This window comes from Miscanthus floridulus, chromosome 1 (assembly GCF_019320115.1).
Source record: "Miscanthus floridulus cultivar M001 chromosome 1, ASM1932011v1, whole genome shotgun sequence".
Taxonomy (NCBI): domain Eukaryota; kingdom Viridiplantae; phylum Streptophyta; class Magnoliopsida; order Poales; family Poaceae; genus Miscanthus; species Miscanthus floridulus.
In genome coordinates, this window is record NC_089580.1 from 12540741 (window position 1) to 12549363 (window position 8623).

General features: G+C 41.5%; 1 pseudogene; it reads right to left on the minus strand.

Moving 5' to 3' along the window:
- Window positions 1-6470: 6470 nt before the first annotated feature.
- Window positions 6471-8284, minus strand: LOC136473180 (transcription factor NAI1-like; annotated as a pseudogene).
- Between the last annotated feature and the right edge of the window lie 339 nt (window positions 8285-8623).

An 8623-nucleotide genomic window follows, 5' to 3' on the forward strand; every position in this document is an offset into this window, starting at 1 on the left:
GAGAGAGAGAGAGAGAGAGAGGGAGGAGAGCTTGGCTCATATACGAGCAACAAGCTAGTAGCAGAAACATATACAGTGGTGGACTCGTATTTGAAGAGAATGTGAGGAGTATTATAAACGAGAAGGTGGAATAGATAAAAATAACAAAAAAAAAAATTATAGACAAATAAGAAACACTATTGTATAACTTAGCTAATAGCCAAGCAATTAGCTCTATTATCGAGCTTTACTCTAGTAATTGCATTTGTTGCCTGCATATTTGAGAGGACAGCGTGCTCCTTCAGCTGCACAGGAACTCGGGCACAAATGGCAAGTGGCCGTCCCACAAAATTGGTAGTACTAATAATAAGGTGGTGTTTAAATCTAGGGACTAAAGTTTAGGGGTGTCATATCGAGTATCATATGGGGGTGTCACATAGGAGTGTTCGGACGGTAATAATAAAATAAATTACAAAAGTCCTCAGTAATCAACGAGACGAATTTATTAAGCCTAATTAATCCATTATTAGCACATGTTTACTGTAACACCACATTATTAAATCATAGACTAATTAGGCTTAAAAAATTAATTTCGTAAAGTAACCGTAATCTATGCAATTAATTATTTTTTTAGTCTATATTTAATATTTATATACATGTCAAACATACATGTCAAACATACGATGTCAAACATACCACGAAGGGAATGCGACGCACCTCGTCGTCTACGGATCCATGGACCCGGTGATCTCACAAATGACGCGATCGTGAAATCTAGGTGTAGTTGTAGGATCTGTTTGTGTACATGTAGTGTGAGTGCGGTGTGTGTGAGTGTATGGTGTGAGTGTGTGTCTGTCCATGAACAGATACTATAGTTGTACCTAGATGAGAGGCGTAAAAAAAAACTATGAATCTCTATCGGCTAACCTGTTTGTCGGAACGGGTGGTTGAGGCTGCATGGCCCAGAAATAAGTGCCCGTGCTGCAGTAAGGTATGCATGCTGCGTCGGTGCAGCCGGTCTGCATACAATTTTTTTCCGCTGCGACTGACTGACCCCCGGTCGATGAGCGAGAGCGAGCGGAGCCACTGCATCTGCATGCAGGTGTGATGTGTCTCTACCCGATTGCTGTTGGCACAGCACCAGCAACATGGCGTGGGGTTGCAGCCAGTTGCAGACCGAAGCCCCATAAAGTGCGCGGCATCGAATCTTGAGGACACTTGTCTCCTCTTGTCTGGGACAATGCCATGGTGTCGGCTTCCAGGCCCACTCACGAAATAACTGATTACGTTAACAGTATTTTCAGACAGTATTTTTATTTCACAACAATCAGTCGGAGTAATATTTTAGTTTATTTTTTAGTCCTGCCGAACAGGACATTTAGATATTGGAATCCAGCACTGCATCATCATGGAGGCCCATGTTTAGTTCCCATCCAAATTCCCAAAAAGTGCTACAGTACTCATCACATCGAATCTTGCGATACGTGTATGAAGCATTAAATGTAGACGAAAAAAACTAATTGCACAGTTTGGTTGAAAATTACGAGACGAACGTTTTGAGCCTAATTAGTCCATGATTGAACACTAATTGTCAAATAAAAATGAAAGTGCTACAGTAGCCCAGATTCTAAACTTCAGCCAACTAAACAGGCGCCAAGTTTTATACAGAGACGGACAGAGAGAGACAAATGTGTGGCAGGACTTTCGTGGATGAAATGTAGGAATATATGTGAGCTAGCTAGCTGTTTCTCGCCCTGTTCGCTTGTTGGTTTCAGCCAACCCAAACCAGCCAGTCAATAATATTTTTCTCTCACAATAAACAAGCACCAACCAACCCAAACCAGCCCAGAAACTAACCAGCGAACAGGCCGTCTGTCAGCGGATATCGTTCGAAAGGAACGTGGAACCTGTGCGTGTATATTTTGTCAGCCAATCGCAAGAAACTGCGTCCTTTCACAGTCAGCATAAAGATGCAGACGCGCGCGCGCGCGCCCAGCTGCGATAATGCATGAAGAGCTCAGCGGGACACTTGCATAGAAGATGCTGAAATCTTGTTAATATATATAAAACCCCCACTTGGACTATTGAAATGAATGCGCGCAGATAATAATATCCACGGAACAAGCTGCTGATGAAGCCTTTTGAAATGAACCCCATATGGACTAGTTAATGCTAGCTGCAACCGTACGTTCTGATGCATGTGGATTTGTCTGAGGTGGACATCATTTGCTGCATTGCCTACCAAATCCGATTTGCTACCTTTCCTGTAGACAGATCGTGTCAACTTCCTTCTTCTCTCTATTCAATTCAATGAAATTAATTGATAAAATTTGGTGCCGGTTCACTCTTTAAAAAAAGAGTGACAACTTTCAGCGAATCAGCTCAGAGATATATATAATCCTTGGTTCAAAGCGGGTAAATAAATAAATAGAATAAGATCAATGTACGTAGGAGTATCTCTTAAACAAACCAGAATAGCAATCGATCAGAAGGAGACAGACAAGCAATGCAATGCAACGTTCTCACTTCTATATAAAAGCCATTATTTCACAACGGTTAAGGATTACTTCAGGAGGGCCTATTAATAGTGCTTTGATCCCTACGGTCCCGTTCGCTGGTCTGAAACTTGGCTGAAACTGGATGAAAAACACTATTCCGGCTAAATTGTTGTGAGAGAAAAACACTGTTCCGCCTAAAAAAAGAAGCTGAACCAGCCGATTATGGGATAAGCCAAACATGACCTACTTAGTGTTTTCAAAAGATACTTAGAAAGGTAGGTCTATTTCTTCTTTATCTTTGTAGATCAACCTAGCTTTGTACATGCTGTTGCTTCTACAATTGACAAGAGTCATTTCTCCCCCCTATGAAGGTTCACTCCAGGTTTTGACTTAGTAGGCCCCGAAGTCAAAACTAGCATAACTTCTTTCTTACAATCCGATTACTATTTGATCAAGAGATAGGCACATTAATTAATTGTTCAAGAGATTTACTAAAGTTATCAAGTACATTAGTGTTATCTTCTAGGTGCAAATATGCAGTGGCACATTTTTTTTTGAGAGACTTAGCAATTAAACTATTACTACACTGAGTTGTCTTTTAAGTATTACTAACGACCTATAAGGTTAGTCTCACTGGGAGTTTTATGTCCCAGTTTCCAACACTCCCATATTATATTAGAATTAGTGCATAAAAGTTTTATCTCCATGAAACTCTATCTACTTCCATTAAACTTTTATCATCTTCCTTCGTAAATACAGTGCCATGTCAGTATATTTAATGCCCATAAAACTATATCAAACTCTCACTGACTATGGATGTGTGTACTTCCTTTAAACAATGATCAAGCTATTGATATATATGCGACACTTTAGGCTGATGTTGCAAAACAGCTAATGCATCATTTAGTTTTGTACCGCAAGCTTTATCAAGAAACTTTCATGATATATTATTTGTAGTTTTTTTAATATTCTACAATAGTGCTAAAAATTGTACGATCTCCAGACCATGATGTTGATGTTAAAAATTGTTGCTCAATGTACTGCTCCCTCCATTTGAAATTGTAAGTTATCTTAGCTTTCCTAGATATATAAGTTTGTTATTAGAGTAAAGTCCACTAGGGATCCTCGAATTTGTTCTTATGTCATCCGGGTCCCTAAACTCGCAAATCGACTAATTATGTCCTCAAACTTGTTTATCTGTGTCATCCCAGTCCCTAAACTCGCAAATCGACTGTTTAGGTCATCAAACTTGTTTATCTGTGTCATCCCGGTCGTTAAACTCGTAAATCGCCCATTTAGATCTTCAAACTTGTTCAGTTATATCATCTAGATCCCTAAACTTATAAATCACATGTTTAGATCCTCAAACTTGTTCAGTTGTGTCATCTCGGTCCCTAAATGTTGTAAATACTGTAAACTTGTAAATTCTATATATATATTCATAGAGCTGTTCAAAAATTGTAAATCTAATTCTGTTAGACTCCTGGTAACATGTATTTCAACTTAGAATAAAAGAAATCATCATATACTTTTTATTTTTAACTATGTAGTGAAATGACTAAATACGCACGTATATTTTTATAAATACTAAAAATGTATATGTCTATTTAGTTATTGAACTATATAGAGTTAAAAATAGAAAGTACATGGTGATTCATTTTATTCTAATTTAAATTACATGTTACCAGGGTCTAACAAAATTAGATTTATACAATTTTTGGACAGTCTATAAATATATATTGAAGTTACAAGTTTACAGTATTTAGGGGTCGGGATGACACAACTGAATAAATTTGAGGACCTAAATGGGTGATTTGCAAGTTTAGGGACCTAGATGATACAACCGTGAGAACCTAAACAAGCGACTTGAAAGTTTAGGGACCCGGATAACACAGATAAGTTTGAGGACTTGAGCGGTTGATTTGTAAGTTTAAGGACCGGGATGACACAGCCAAATAAGTTCGAGGACCACAAGTGCACTTTACTCTTGTTATTACTATACATTTAGATATAGTGTATATTTAGGTAAATGGATATATAAAGCTATGCACTTAGAAAGAATGACTTATAATTTAGAACGAGAAGTTGTTGCTAGGACGGTCCTACGGCTGTAAGACCTCCGAGGACACTCGTCAGAAGCGCGTCGTTTGTATGATTAAACTCTTCTTCTTAATTGCAATGATATACAAATCTTTTACGTATTCGAGAGAAAAAATTGGAACGAGGAGAATAGTTTTCAATAATTTGCAGAGGAGGTCCGATTGATGCCCGCACCAGCAACTTGCAAGAACATATATATCAGCTCTAACATTTTCGCGGAAGCAAGAGAGACATGATCAATTTGACTTGATCGAGCAACGAGAATTGACAAGTTTGAACAAACTAAACTCGGACCGGCCAGATTAAGCTAATACTACTAGCTTCAAGGTGTGTGTGTGCAGTGGTGCAGAAACAAACGTTCGACACACCAAATTATTCACATCGAAGAGGACCTGCGAGCATGCATAAGATGCATGCGATAGGACGCCAAAGTACTTGTTGATGGCATACATATGTACAGACCCGGTCCAGAAATTATTCGGCGCCGCTAGTTGTTTTAACACAACTTCTTGTATTTTTCTGCACACCAATCAATCTTTAACACGCTGGTCCAGCTGCTAGCACAGCATTAAGCCTCCCTACAATAGTCCATGATTTATTGCTCTTGTGGCTGATTTATAGAGTTGATTTATTATAAAAAAATATTATTCTATAAAAAAAATAGGACTGATTCGAACAGGGCAATGTCCGCCCTGTTCAGCTGGTCACATCACGGCTTGTTCCCACTTATTTTAGCTTATTTCTTCTCACATAATACTATTCAATCGTCAAAACCATCCAAAATCCGCCCTCCGCCACCTGCAAAGAGAGGACACAGATCTCCAGGTTTCAAGCTTGATTCGACACGTGGCGCATGCAGCACCACTAAATTCTTCTTCGATGAAAAATTTACACCACGTGTACTATCGAATACGTACACCCTTTACTACACTCACCAACAACTCGACATTGTCAGTTACGAACAGAGTAACACTATTCGTTCTGTATACTCCTTCCCAAAAAAAAATAAAAATCTAAAAAAAATAAAAATCTCAAATTTCGAGGCTATATTAACAGAGTTGTAAAATTAGGCATATATCTCTACAATATTCTAGAGAGTTCCATAGAAAATAATCTTTGTATCTAGAGAATTCTCCACAAGTTCAAAATATTTTACATTATCCAATGCCATGAATCATGTGGTGGTTTTTTTGTTGTTTTTTATTGGGTGAGTCTCACTTGAAAAAGTTGGTCAAAACACATAATTACATTCTTTTTTAGATAAGATTTGAATCCTAGGATTACATTCTTTTTGGGACGAAGGGAGTACTTCCTTTGTCCCAAAAACAAGTGTCGTTGTTGGTATCTATGTCAGTAAAAATTTTTAAAGTCTAACTACATTTATAAAAAATATTAACAACATTTGTATCTTAAATAAATTTATTATGAAAATAGATTCAACGGTCTATCTAATGATACTAATTATGTATTACAAATATTAATATTTTTTTTATATACATTTAGTCAAAATTAAAATATTTGACTCTTCAGAAAATGAGAACGACACTTATTTAGGGACGGATGGAGTATACCGGAGTCAAAGAAGAGGTCAAACCTAGGCATTCTATTCGCGCCTTGAGGACCAGTAATTAATCCATAAAATGCCAAAAAAAAAACAAACAAAGAAATTTGTCATTAAACACAAGAAAAAGAAAGAGAATGATCTTTCAGGCCATAACGGATCAGAGTATAACAATATAAAATCGGATATAGATATTATAGCTTACATTGGCAAGTACGAAGTTTATTATGCTTCAATTTGTTGGTATGTTGTACATTTCAAATGCAACCTTGCACTTTGAGGCACTTCTCATCATCTAGTTCAAAATTAGTTAATTGACTACGGTCCTTTGAAATTCAGATGCAAATCTCCAAGATCAAATTAAGTTGAACTAAACCCTAAAAAATTGCTAGAGCAGTACTCATTCAAACAAAAAAGCATGTCCTATATGTAACCGTGGACTGATCTCTTCAACGTTGGGGCTGGTGATCGAAATCTATTTGTCTTTTCGTTCCGTTATCTATTACTTGAAATTAACAAATAAATCACACATTTTCATTTCGATTAGCACAGTGAAGTGAATTTGTCAATCTCCAAATTAAACCTAGCTAAGAACAGGCTAATGGAGAACTTGCCTTTGCCATTATGTTTATGATGAGGATGCAAGCCGAGAAGGGCATGACAACCGGTATGCGTGATGCTGAGGCAGAGTCCCTCGACCTCGGCCAGCACCCTGACGAGCACCCCCTTGCCGTCCTCGCAGTGGATCCTCAGCATCACGACGTTGCCGTCCGAGATCCTCGCCTCGATCTCCGGCAGCGCGTTCCTGGCGGTCGCCGCAGCCCCAGCTGGCGCGCAGGACGAAGGGGAAGGCGCGCCGCCGCCGCCATCCTCGTCATCCCCGGCCGGCGCCGCTATGCGCGGCTTCTTGATAAGCACGGCCGACTCCATGCTGCCCCGGGCGCTGCCGCCGCTGCCGTCTTGTTGGAGTGCCTTGAGCTTTTCTTGGAGCTCCTTCACGTACCTCGTCGCGTCGGAGAGGATCGTCGCCTTGTCCATCTGATCGATCACAGAGTAACCGACCGATGATGAGCATTGTGAAATAATCTGGGTCAGAGATACGATGATGAAATATATATAGAGTTCAGGGATTGACCTTCTTGAGGCAGGGGATGACTGCTGAGAGATCTTCTCCCGGCGCTTCCGCTCCGCGAGTTCAGGGATTGACCTTCTTGAGGCAGGGGATGACTGCTGAGAGCTCAATGAAACGCTGGTTGATCTTCTCCCGGCGCTTCCGCTCCGCGACGATGTGATCCTGGGAGCACAGTGCAGACGAAGAAGCCGCCGACATTTTGGCAGAGGCTCTCCTCGTTGGCGGTGGCCCGTTGTGTGCCATCTGTGGCTGTGGCACCGGCACGCCGCCGACACCGCCACCGGCGCTCTCTGCCCTTGCGGCGGCGGCGGCAGGGTTGGCCTGATTAGCTACGCCGACGCCGAGTTGAAGTCCCAGCTCACTTGCTGGTTGGTGCCGCTGCTCCCGCTGCTGCGGGGCGTGGCACAGTTGACCGAATTCTGCTGCGAAGACGGCGACCAGGCGGTGCCGCCGCCGCTCCCGCTGTCGGTGTCGGCCGAGCTCCAGCTGTTGGTGGCGGCGGCGCGCTGGCCTTCCCGTGCTGGTGGTTTACCCGGGACCATGCTGTTCACTGCTGCAGCGGAGTATCCCAACGCCGGGATCGAGGAGAAGGCGGTGGTGTTGCAGACATTGTCGTCGTAGGCGGCGGTGGCCGCCGGCGTTGCCGGTGGGAGCTCGTCGTACTGCAGCGTGCTCAGGGCCCACTGCAAGAACTGGCTCGAGTCCTCCATGTTGCTAGATATTGATTGAGCTGCCTAGAGAGATACTCCTCCTCTCCTATTTATAATTAACACGCACCAAATCAGAAAAGGATCGCTATGCAGATCATCAAGAAAAAATGCATTCCATGCGACAAAGTAACTGCACGGACACGTGAAGAACTATTTGGCTATATACAGTTGGATCTAAGAACAGAAGACTGCCGATCCGCACAAGATTGGTCGTCTGTCATAATAAATCAGCATCGATCTTAACCCAGAAATCAACCCGATCACGTAAAAATGACTGCCAAATAGTGGCACCAAAAGTTTTGCAGGCAGCAAGACTGATGTGAGTGTGACCTCCCTAATTGGCCAGTCTGCTGCGGACTGCCAGATCAAAAGGCAAATAGGGAAAAAAAAAAACAAAGCTCGTGAAGCACAACAGAGAGGTAGGAGTAGACGGGACACAGGCATACTTGCCCCAGATCTTGCGTATACGACGGCAGCTCCAACAATGCTGAGTTGCTGACTCAGCTAGTATACAAGATCCACATCATCATTTTTTCCTACGTGGAAAAGAGAGGGAGATGAAGGAGGAAAGAGCTGGCTCTTAATGATGAGATAGTCTCTTGCGCATCTATCTATGTTTAGTGTGGCTCATCCAATTATCTTT